Source organism: Coregonus lavaretus (assembly GCF_964263955.1).
Source record: "Coregonus lavaretus genome assembly, chromosome: 4".
In the NCBI taxonomy this organism is placed as follows: Eukaryota; Metazoa; Chordata; class Actinopteri; order Salmoniformes; family Salmonidae; genus Coregonus; species Coregonus lavaretus.
Genome location: NC_139991.1, coordinates 18,665,142 through 18,677,512, shown reverse-complemented (window position 1 = coordinate 18,677,512; position 12,371 = coordinate 18,665,142). Strand labels below are relative to the sequence as shown.

General features: G+C 47.1%; 1 long non-coding RNA gene across 1 annotated transcript; it reads left to right on the top strand.

Moving 5' to 3' along the window:
• Positions 1–9,127: 9,127 nt before the first annotated feature.
• Positions 9,128–9,538, top strand: LOC311127115. Its single transcript, XR_014613090.1, has 2 exons — positions 9,128–9,243; positions 9,341–9,538. It is a non-coding gene; the product is annotated as an uncharacterized lncRNA (long non-coding RNA).
• Positions 9,539–12,371: the final 2,833 nt, after the last annotated feature.

The window sequence follows — 12,371 nt, the reverse complement described above, 5'->3', positions numbered from 1 at the left end:
AGGGCCGGCCGGAGGAGTGGGCGAGATATGTTCCCTGGGCCGAGATGGCACAGAACTCTCTCCGCCACTCCTCCACTAAACTAACCCCTTTCCAGTGTGTGTTAGGGTACCAGCCGGTTCTGGCACCTTGGCATGAGAGCCAGATCGAGGCCCCTGCGGTGGATGAGTGGGTGCCCGCGCTCGGAGGAGACCTGGAACGCTGCACACATCCATCTGCAGCGAGCCATCCGTCGACATAAGACGAGCGCCGATCTCCACCGCAGTGAGGGGCCAGTGTACGCACCTGGAGATCGAGTCTGGCTCTCGACCAGAAACCTGCCCCTCCGCCTGCCCTGCCAGAAGCTGGGTCGGCGGTTTGTGGGGCCTTTTAAGGTCCTGAGGAGATTGAACGAGGTGTGTTACAGGTTACAACTGCCCATTGATTACAAGAAAATTAACCCCTCGTTCCATGTGTCTCTCCTCAGGCCGGTGGTAGCTGGTCCACTCCAGGACTATGAGATAGAAGAGACTCCTCCGCCCCCGTTGGACATCGAAGGGGCTCCGGCGTACACTGTTCGGTCCATCCTAGATCGAGACGCCGAATGGGGGGTCTCCAATATCTCGTGGAGTGGGAGGGGTACGGCCCGGAGGAGCGGTGCTGGGTGCCGAGGAGGGACATCCTAGACCCGTCTCTTCTGACCGAGTTCCATCGTGGTCATCCCATGCGCCCTGCTCCGCGTCTTCCTGGTCGTCCCCGAGGCCGGGGTCGGCGCACGGCTGGAGCCGCGCGTCAAGGGGGGGGGGGTACTGTCACGGTTTTGGCCGAAGCTGCTCCTTCTCCTTGTTCAGGCAGGCTTCGGCGGTCGTCGTCTCCGGAGTACTAGCTGCCACCGTTCTATGTTTCTATGTTTGATTGGTTTTGTCTGTTTTGTTACACCTGTTCCTTGTTAGTGTTCATTATGCGTCCTATTTAGTTCTCTTGAGTTTGGTCAGGTGTTTTGTGTAATTGTTCGATGTCACGTGTTGTGTTAGTTCGTTGTCCTGTTCTCTCTGTATATTTTGTTAGAGAGAGTCCCGCACTTTGTGCGCCTTTATTTTGTACTTTACCATTGTGCGTAAAGTTCGCCTGTTGCCTGTTGCCGTGGTTGACTTGTTCTTTGGACTTCACTAAAGACGTCTGTTCGAAACCTCTGTGTGTCCTGCGTGTGATTCTACGCTACCTCTACACTCAACCCTGACAATTAGGCCCTAATCTATGGATTTCACATGACTGGGAATACAGATATACATCTGTTGGTCACAGATACCTTTAAAGAAAAAATGGGCCTCACAATGGGCCTCAGGATCTCATCACGGTATTATTGCCCATTCCATAACCCCACCGCCACCATGGGGCACTCTGTTCACAACGTTGACATCAGAAAACCGCTCGCCAAACACGAAGCCATACACATGGTCTACGGTTGTAAGGCCGGTTGGACGTACTGCCAAATTCTCTGAAAAAACGTTGGAGGCGGCTTATGATAGAGAAATGAACATTCATTTATCTGGCAACAGCTCTGGTGGACATTCCTGCAGTCAGCATGCCAATTGCACGCTCCCTCAAAATTTGAGACATCTGTGGCATTGTGTTGTGTGACAAAACTGCACATTTTAGAGTGGCCTTTTATTGTCCCCAGCACAAGGTGCACCTGTGTAATGATCATGCTGTTTAATCAGCTTCTTGATATGCCACACCTGTCAGGTGGATGGATTCTCTTGGCAAGGGATAAATGCTCACAAACAGGGATGTCAACACATTTGTGCACAAAATTTGAGAGAAATAAGCATTTTGTGATCTTTATGTGGTCCTCTGTAGCTCAATTGGTAGAGCATGGCGCTTGTAACGCCAGGGTAGTGGGTTCGATCCCCGGGACCACCCATACGTAAACATTTATGCGCACATGACTGTAAGTCGCTTTGGATAAAAGCGTCTGCTAAATGGCATATTATTATTTTATTTCAGCTCATGAAACATGGGACCAACACTTTACATGGTGCGTTTATATTTTTGTTCAGTGTAGAAAGGTAGCGGAAGTCACAATGCTGTTGTGTTGTAGTACTGATTGCAGCTCTGGAACCTTTTAATTTCACAGAAATTAATGATTTGCTATAATGTGACAACTCCCATAAATCTTGCATCTGACAATGGAGTTATAACCCCAGAATTATATGGAAATGGGGTTAACTGCATCTTCCTCCTGATTCCTGATTTCATGTAAGTTAGTTAGTTTCAAATCAAATCAAATCAAATTTTATTGGCCACATGCGCCGAAAACAACAGGTGCAGACATTACAGTGAAATGCTTACTTACAGCCCTTAACCAACAGTGCATTTATTTTTAATAAAAAAGTAGAATAAAACAAAAAAGTGTTGAGAAAAAAAGAGCAGAAGTAAAATAAAATAACAGTAGGGAGGCTATATATACAGGGGGGTACCGGTGCAGAGTCAATGTGCGGGGGCACCGGCTAGTTGAGGTAGTTGAAGTAATATGTACATACATACTTTGCAACCGGCCATAACTAAAGTGCATGGAAATACAATATACTGTAGATCATAAACCATATAGCATGTAGTCCCGTGTAGCTCAGTTGGTAGAGCATGGCGCTTGCAACACCAGGGTTGTGGGTTCGATTCCCACGGGGGACCAGTATGAGAAAAAAATGTTTTATGCACTCACTCTGGATAAGAGCGTCTGCTAAATTACTAAAATGTAATATAGCATTTAGAGATATGTGTGAAATTCCACATTCCTAGGCAACATGAGTGTTATTTGAATAATATGTAATACACATTTCTATGTTGTTTTATGTGCAATTTATTCCCCCTTTATTCTGAACAGCAAAGTGCTACTCCCTGATTGTTACTGTACCTGAGTCCCTTGATATCAATGGTGTTCTTGTTGACATGGCTTAATTCATCATCTTCTATAATAATTGCTTGTGCCAGTGGACACATGTCATCTGTGATTTGAGAAGACATGTACAAAATCTTGCATATTTTATTCACGATAGCCTCGCACCAGACAATTAAATTGTCAAGTGATACAATTGAACAAGTAGCAATCGCTGTCATTCTTAACACCTGCCATAATTAAAACAAAGTGTGTTGTTTCAAAAACAGCCCCATGGAGCATTATTTCCATGTTATCAGCATGCTCAGTGTTTTTGAAATAATGTGACAGCAGTTCCTTTTTCGCTTACTGGTTGATAGCCTTGTCCGACAACAAACCCAGCACAGCACAACAAAACCACTTTAAGGCCTGACAAACAGCAGGACACACATGCTGTAGCTAAATGTGGCGCAGCACGAACACAACAGATTGTATTTCGGTATGAATCAGATGTAGTCAATCTAATTCAATAGTATATGCACTGTAAAAAGTCAACTTAACCAATTGCTTAATCAGCGTTATTCTGTGAGTTGAGTGGACTTCAAATTGACAAATATTTGATCTAATGTGTTAAAGTTTGTTTACTTAATTTTATTGCAGTGGGCTAAATCAGGGTCACGCAGAGTGTTTCTTGGTAGTCTTAAACAAATCTACTTTGAAACAAAAGTATATAACTCAAACACATGGTTATGGGCACCTGTACCATGTCAGAGTTGAAATGTATACAATTTTGAGTTTGCATCCCAATATTACACTATATACATCACAGAAGACTGAAATATAACAAAACCATTTGACATAGTGTTGTGTCGAGAAAATTTTGCTAATTATGCTGTGAGACCAAGGAAATCCGCTGACGCTGTACTTTGATCATAAAGGTTTATTATATCAGAGTATTCCAGCTTCAATTTATGGATGTCTGCAGACACCCGGAGAACAGCCGACCCAAATTCAAATATGCTATTCTCACCGTCCTTTGTCCCAAACCATAGTATATATCCTATGTAATCTGATATGGGTGTTTCCCCTACAGACCAATCCCAGGAGGTCACCTAACAGACTTCCTCTGCTTTAGGGTGCCCCTCTAAAACTGCTCTCCAGATGTCTCCCTGGGCCAAATCTGTTACGGTCCGGCACTGTTGTTCCTGTCCCCGCTTGTTTTCCTTTTCCCTGTGTGTGTTGTCTGTGTCTGTCTCCTCCCGCTGTGCAGCCCAGTCAGAGGATCTAGGTCAGGAGGCGTGGCCATTCTCTCTCCTGCTCAGTTACATCCAGCTGCAGCTCATTGTCACCAATCAACCAGCAGTTATCTACCCGGGCTGGCCACCTCTCCAGCGCCAGTTCGTTCCTACACCACCTGTGGTAACTTGGCTCCGTACAGCAATCTCAGTTTAGTTGTTACCCTCTCAGCATTATAGTTGTCTCTGCCACGTTTGTAACCTGTCTCTCCTTCGACCAGATCCCGTCTGTTCCTGCTGCCTGCCTGCCTGCCACTCACACGCCGCAACCTGCTCATCTGTTGTCTGATATCCTCGTCATCCAGCTCTCAGTGCTACTGGCTCTCCACCCCACTCAGCTCCTACCCCGGTCTGAAGCTGCTCCACCCTGAACTGTTTCTCTCTGCCAAAACACGCTGAATAAACAACATCTTAATTCACCCTCTTTGTCCGTGTGTCCGTCTCTGCGCCTGAGTCCCCACCAAGCCTAACAGAACGAACTGGCCAAACATGGACTCAGCAGAGATGCCACATGAAACAACGGGTGATGGCGTACAACGCGCCCTCCATTCACAGGGAATGTTATTGGGACAACACGACCAACTCATCCGGTCTCTATTGGATAACAACCAGCGGTTGTTGGATCAAGTATCTCAGCTCACCTCTCAGGTAGCTAACCTGGTAACACTCACTACTCTTCCTCCCTCTGCTTCTCCTCCGCCTGTTCCTCCTACAGTTGCTCCAGGCTCGGATTCCGCTCCTGCCCTTCGGGAACCCCCTACAACCTCACCCGAACCTTTCACCGGGGACCTGAACAAATGCCGTGGTTTCCTGCTTCAGTGCCGCTTGGTGTTCCAACAGAAGCCCCTGTCTTTCTCCACGGAATCCTCAAAGGTACATTACGCTCTGGGGTTACTGAGGGGCAAAGCTTTGATTTGGGCAGAAGCGGCTTGTTCTACTCAGCAGATTGCCAGCCTGTCGTTTGATGATTTTTCCTCTCAATTGGAAATTGTGTTTGATCACCCAGACCATGCCGGGACCGCCACAAAGGGACTGTTGAAGCTACGACAGGGCACGGGTAGCGTGGCTGAATACGCCATTGATTTTTGGACCTTGGCAGCCGATTCCAAGTGGAATGACGAAGCTCTTCAGGGAGCGTTTGTTAACGGTTTGAGTGACACGATTAAGGATGAACTAGCTGTTCGTGATGAGCCTGTTAACCTTCATTCTCTCGTTTCCCTTGCTACACGAATAGACAACAGGCTACGGGAGAGGAGACAGGAGAGGGGCGGTCGGGTCCGCACCGCAGGCGGGGCCCCCTCGCTTTCTGCAACCCGAGCAACACCACCACTCGGACACCGCCCACACACCTCAGCGGTTCCCTCCACGGAACTAGACGAGCCCATGCAGCTGGGCCGTGCTCGTCTGTCCCCTGCCGAAAAGGAACGGCGCATGCGGGCTGGTGAGTGCGTGTACTGTGGGGACCGCACTCATTTCCTGGTTAACTGTCCGGTTCGCCCAAAAGACAAAGCTCGCAGGTAAAAGTGGGCGTACTTGCGAGTGCTACACCTGACTCAATGCCCACAGCACCCCGTCTAGTTATCCCAGCTACAGTCCAGTTCAGGAATCTGTCTCTCCCATTAGCTGCTCTCATTGACTCTGGTGCTGAGGATAGTTTCCTTGACGTTAACCTGGTCACTCAGGCTGAGATCCCTGTTAAGCCCCTGCCTAAGCCTATAACAGTAACCGCTATAGACGGCCATCAGTTTGCCAACATCACCCACCAAACTGTCCCCGTTTCTCTCATGCTGTCCGGCAATCACAAAGAAACCATCCAGTTTAAAGTAGTCTCCTCCTCGGCCTCCCCTCTTATCCTCGGTTTCCCTTGGCTTAGCCTTCACAACCCCCATATTGACTGGCAAAACCACAAAATACACAGTTGGAGCACTCACTGCCATTCTGCTTGCCTTGGGTCGGCTATTCCGCCCTCTGTAGGTTCCCCTGCTTCCCCTGTCAAACCCCCAGACCTCTCTTCAGTCCCTGAAGAGTACCTGGACCTGGCCGAGGTATTCAGTAAGTCCAAAGCACTTTCACTACCACCTCATAGGCCATACGATTGCGCTATTGAGTTACTGCCTGGAGCCCCTTTGCCGTCCAGTCGGCTTTTCAATCTGTCCCGTACTGAGAGAGAAGCTATGGAAACCTACATAGGCGACTCCCTAGCCTCTGGCATCATTCGTCCCTCATCTTCCGCTGTTGGTGCTGGGTTCTTTTTTGTAGAGAAGAAGGACAAAACATTACGCCCCTGCATTGACTACAGAGGACTAAATAACATCACAGTCAGAAATACGTACCCCCTGCCTCTCATCAACTCAGCATTTGAACCCCTTCATGGTGCCACCGTGTTTACCAAACTCGACCTGCGTAACGCTTACCACCTCGTTAGGATCAGGCAGGGAGACGAATGGAAAACTGCGTTCAATACCCCTCTCGGACACTTTGAATACCTAGTCATGCCATTCGGTCTCACTAACGCCCCAGCAGTGTTTCAGGCCATGGTTAACGATGTGTTGAGGGATTTTCTACACCGTTTTGTGTTTGTCTATTTGGATGACATTCTAATATTCTCTAAGTCACAGGATGAACACGTCTCCCACGTCCGTCTGGTTCTCCAACGCCTCATGGAAAATAAACTGTATGTGAAAGCAGAAAAATGTGAGTTCCACCGGCAGTCCGTCCCCTTTTTGGGTTTTATTATCGAACGGGGACAAGTGTCACCAGACCCTGACAAAATCAGAGCGGTTGCGGAGTGGCCCACACCCACGTCTCGGAAGCAGCTACAACGCTTCCTGGGCTTCGCCAACTTCTACCGCCGCTTCATCAGGGGTTTCAGCCGAGTGGTTGCCCCCCTGACCAAGCTCACCTCCCCAAAGGTGCCATTCCTGTGGACGCCTGAGGCCGAGTCAGCCGTGAGTACACTGAAGGAACTGTTCTCCACCTCACCTGTTCTTATTCATCCAGACACCAGTTTGCAGTTTATTGTGGAAGTGGACGCCTCTGATTCGGGGGTGGGGGCTGTCCTGTCACAACGTTCCCCCACGGACCAGAAGCTCCATCCTGTGGCCTTTTTCTCCAGGAGATTGACCCCTGCTGAGAAGAACTACGACGTGGGTAACCGGGAGTTGCTTGCTGTCAAGTTGGCGTTGGAGGAGTGGAGGCACTGGCTAGACGGAGCAGAGCAACCCTTCATAGTCTGGACAGACCACAAGAACCTGGCTTACATCCAGTCATCCAAGAGGCTAAACTCCCGTCAGGCCAGATGGGCTCTGTTCTTCAGCAGGTTCAAGTTTATTTTAACATATCGTCCTGGCACACGTAATGTCAAGCCTGATGCTCTCTCTCGCCAGTTTACAGACAATGAAGACTCCAGCAATCCTGAACCTGTTCTGCCCGCTTCCTGTTTGGTGGCGGCTGTTCACTGGGAAATCGAGTCCCTCGTCCGATCGGCACAAGAGTCGGAACCTGGACCGGCCGATGGCCCCCCCGACCTTCTCTATGTTCCCGCAGCCGTGCGGCCGCAAGTACTCAACTGGGTCCACACCTCGCGCTTCTCCTGCCACCCTGGTATGAACCGTACACTGTCGCTACTGAAGAGGCACTTTTGGTGGCCATCCGTCGAGGCTGACGTCCGGGAATACGTGGCGGCCTGTTCCATCTGTGCCCAAAATAAGGCTTCCCACCGGGCTCCTTCGGGCCTGCTGCGGCCTCTCCCAGTCCCGAGTCGTCCTTGGTCTCACGTGGCCTTGGACTTCGTCACTGGACTTCCTATGTCTGAAGGTAATGACACCATACTCACCATCGTGGACAGATTCTCTAAATCTGCCCATTTTGTTGCATTACCAAAATTACCGTCTGCCAGTGAGACAGCCGACCTCTTTGTCCTACATGTATTCCGTCTCCATGGAATACCTGTGGACATAGTGTCCGATAGAGGCCCACAGTTCATTTCTCGGGTATGGAAGGTGTTTTGTTCTGCTCTGGGTGCCTCTGTCAGTCTCTCATCAGGTTTCCATCCCCAGTCCAATGGCCAGACTGAGAGGACCAATCAGGACCTGGAGGCTGCTCTACGCTGTGTGACATCCCAGAACCCGTCCACCTGGGCCAAACACCTCCCGTGGGTCGAATATGCCCACAATTCCCTCACCTCATCTGCCACCGGCCTCTCACCATTTGAGGCGGCTTTGGGGTACCAACCGCCATTGCTCCCGTCTCAGGAAAAGGAGTTAGCCGTCCCGTCAGTTCAGGATAACCTTCGTCGCTGCCGCAAGGTGTGGGTGGACACCCGTGAGGCCCTTCTACGGACAGCAGAGCGTAACAAGAGAGTGGCGGACAGGCACAGGGTAGTCGCTCCCCAGTTCCAGCCTGGTCAGCGAATCTGGCTCTCCTCCAGCAACATCCCTCTGCGCACTGACTCCCGTAAGCTGTCGCCCCGGTATTTGGGTCCTTTCGAGATCGACTCCATCATCAACCCTTCGGCTGTTCGGTTGAAGCTTCCCCAGGCCATAAGAGTCCATCCTACATTTCACGTGTCCCAGCTGAAGCTGGTCTCCTCCAGCCCTTTGTGTCCGCCTGTGGATCCCCCTCCGTCACCGCGTATTATTGACGACCATCCAGCCTACACGGTGCGGAGACTGCTGGACGTCCGGAGGCGTGGTAGAGGGCTTCAGTACCTGGTGGACTGGGAGGGATACGGTCCCGAGGAGAGGTCCTGGATTCCCCGGCGGTTTATACTGGACCCGCAGCTGGTGGCTGACTTCCATAGGGACCACCCTGACAAGCCGGGTGGGTCGCCGGGTGGCGCCCGTTGAGGGGGGGGTACTGTTACGGTCCGGCACTGTTGTTCCTGTCCCCGCTTGTTTTCCTTTTCCCTGTGTGTGTTGTCTGTGTCTGTCTCCTCCCGCTGTGCAGCCCAGTCAGAGGATCTAGGTCAGGAGGCGTGGCCATTCTCTCTCCTGCTCAGTTACATCCAGCTGCAGCTCATTGTCACCAATCAACCAGCAGTTATCTACCCGGGCTGGCCACCTCTCCAGCGCCAGTTCGTTCCTACACCACCTGTGGTAACTTGGCTCCGTACAGCAATCTCAGTTTAGTTGTTACCCTCTCAGCATTATAGTTGTCTCTGCCACGTTTGTAACCTGTCTCTCCTTCGACCAGATCCCGTCTGTTCCTGCTGCCTGCCTGCCTGCCACTCCCACGCCGCAACCTGCTCATCTGTTGTCTGATATCCTCGTCATCCAGCTCTCAGTGCTACTGGCTCTCCACCCCACTCAGCTCCTACCCCGGTCTGAAGCTGCTCCACCCTGAACTGTTTCTCTCTGCCAAAACACGCTGAATAAACAACATCTTAATTCACCCTCTTTGTCCGTGTGTCCGTCTCTGCGCCTGAGTCCCCACCAAGCCTAACAAAATCAACATTCTCTAAGCTACCATTTGCAAACATTGGCAAAGTCATAATTCCTCAGATACTACATATTCCCCCCTTCGAGACAAATTAAGTCTCGAAAACAAAAAGAATAGGATAATTTATCTTATTGAGTATCTTTAACAATAAACCAAAAACACATTTTTCTATGGAGTGTAAATACATTTCTATGAAATATGAACAAATCTTTATGGAGTGTGAATACATTTCTATGAAATATGAACAAATCTTTATGGAGTGTGAATACATTTCTATGAAATATGAACAAATCTCTATGGAGTGTGTGAGCGAAAAACCTGTCTGGCAGCCTTCTTTCCAAATATCCATCAATCAATCAAGACAGTAAAATTCTCTCACGGCCCCTCTGCCCCAGGCAACCACCTAAGTACTCCAGATCAATTCATAAATCTTTATCAATGCATTTGAAACTATGATGCAATTTGAATACACATGAAAGCCTCAGCAAACAAAATACAATCAAAAATGTCCACATTCAGGCTGGTCGACCCATCGGACCCTCCTGTGGATTCTCTCTATCCCTGTCTAGACCCATGTCCCTAAGCATCCACGAAATAAACAAAAACATCTGAGATCCCCACATGTACCCAATAACAGCAAATATCATTCTACAAAAATTTATACAGAAAGAATATGACACAAATTATGTATTACACATGCAAATATGTCTATATATCATTGCAGACACTGGAATGTAGTCCACTACACTTCATCTCCTCAGCAGTGTCGACTTCCAATGGATCTTCGATGATGGAATCTGAACCTTTCCACACCTTCCTTGTTCCACTTCCTCCAGTCCCTTCATATTGTCCTTTCATATTGTCCTTGTTTGAGTATTTGAATCCCCTCTACATATTCCCCCATATGCTTCTGGAAGAAAAGAAAAGACCAAACAGTATCTTTTGCAAAACAACACATTCAAATTAAAACATCAATATTAACTAAAAATATAAAAATGATATATAAAATGAATCACATACCATTTCCCCCCTTTGATTCATAACAAAATACTAAAATCACACTAACATTTAAAAACATTTAAAAAATGATCGGATAATCAAAATTGATATCTATCTATCAATACTCCTTTGAGTCTTGACAGAATGTTAAACCCTCTTATCGTTTCATTTGCAAAACCCTTCAAATTATAGGTAATATTATCTATGTTATCTCCCCAAATTTTACACCATACCATGGAAAAAGTCCCAGTCCCCACTTCTCTCCTAGACTTATCATCCAATGGTAGGCTTCCCAGACTATGAAACTCCTCTCTTTACTAAATTAAACCTCAAAAGTTACATTATATTTCTCATTACTAACCTTATGTTCCTGCTTACCCCAAAGTCATCATATAATCATCACAATCTGATATTCCCATAAACATCCTCTTTCCATCATGTTTTATTAGAACAAAAATAGCTTTTAGCCCTCACTGGTTTCACCTCCAATGCTTCATGAAGCGCTGTTAACTGATTTTCCTTCCCATCTAACAAATTCACATAGGGTAATTCATCTAACCAAGAACACTTAAATCCTAGGCCTAAACAAATGTTTCGACAACGACATTATTTTCTCTCTTAATGATTGTTGCTAATACAACCTCCCTTATAAAACATAAGATTTACACATACTTGATAGAGGTTTAGCTACCTTCTAAGATTCAACCCCATTTTCCTTATGCTGAAATTCTCAACAGACATTTACCCTCAAGATTCCTCACTGATCTTACAGAATGAGTTAACTGCTGGAACCAAAGATTCCTACCTGCCCATCCATCTTTAATTTGCAAAACAGAAGAATCAAATCCATATGCCTTCCATTTAGTTTCTCTCTTCCCTAACAAGCTGTATTGATCAGATATATCTTCTCGTCCTCCATTAAAATCAAAGAACTCATCCTGTACCTCCATGATAGTATTCCCCCTCTAAAATTACTCAAAATAAGTGAGCAATCACTCATAACCCTCTTCCACTTCATATCGTTGTTCAAAATATACTTCCTTTGACTAGATGAAACAGCTTCTACTTCTAGTCTTCATAACAACAATTCTTCTCCATAATTATCTCTCCACATGAGAGGAATCTCACCTCTACACATTCCTTCTCTCACATCTACAAGGAAGATGAGCTGTACCACCCATCCTAACCCTAATGACAGTCTTTTCCTCTAAAATTGGTGCTGGAGCGATTGGCTTCCTTGTAATCAAATGTGATACATTTATAGCTTTAATAACTGTCAATGTTGAAAGAGTTAAATTGCTTCTCACTGTTGTTATAATAGGCTGAAGTGTTGATGTCATTGTTGTTGATTCATCCATTCTCCCTAAAGCTTTGAACTCTTTACTTGTATTTCCATCTATCACCACTAGTGTCACTACATTAACTCTCAGTCCCAACTCTAATCCCTCACTTTCAACCTGTTGATTATAAAAAATACATTTATAATCACCTTGATCTTCCTGCTGGGAATTGTAAATATAGATACTGCAATCACCCTCAATCTTCATTCTTCTCTTATCATTCAGCAACGCATACTTTCTCAATGCAACTGCTCCTAACAGATCTAAACTCCTACCATATCTATCTTCCCACTGAACTCTAAATTTCCCTTCACCACTGTTCTCTCTCTCTCTCTCTCTTACTACTAACATTGAAGCTTAGCTGACTGTCCTAGAGTTCCTTCAACCCTAGTTTTCCTAACTTTTTTAATCTGACTTTTCTCCTAACTTTTCAAAAACCATTTCAC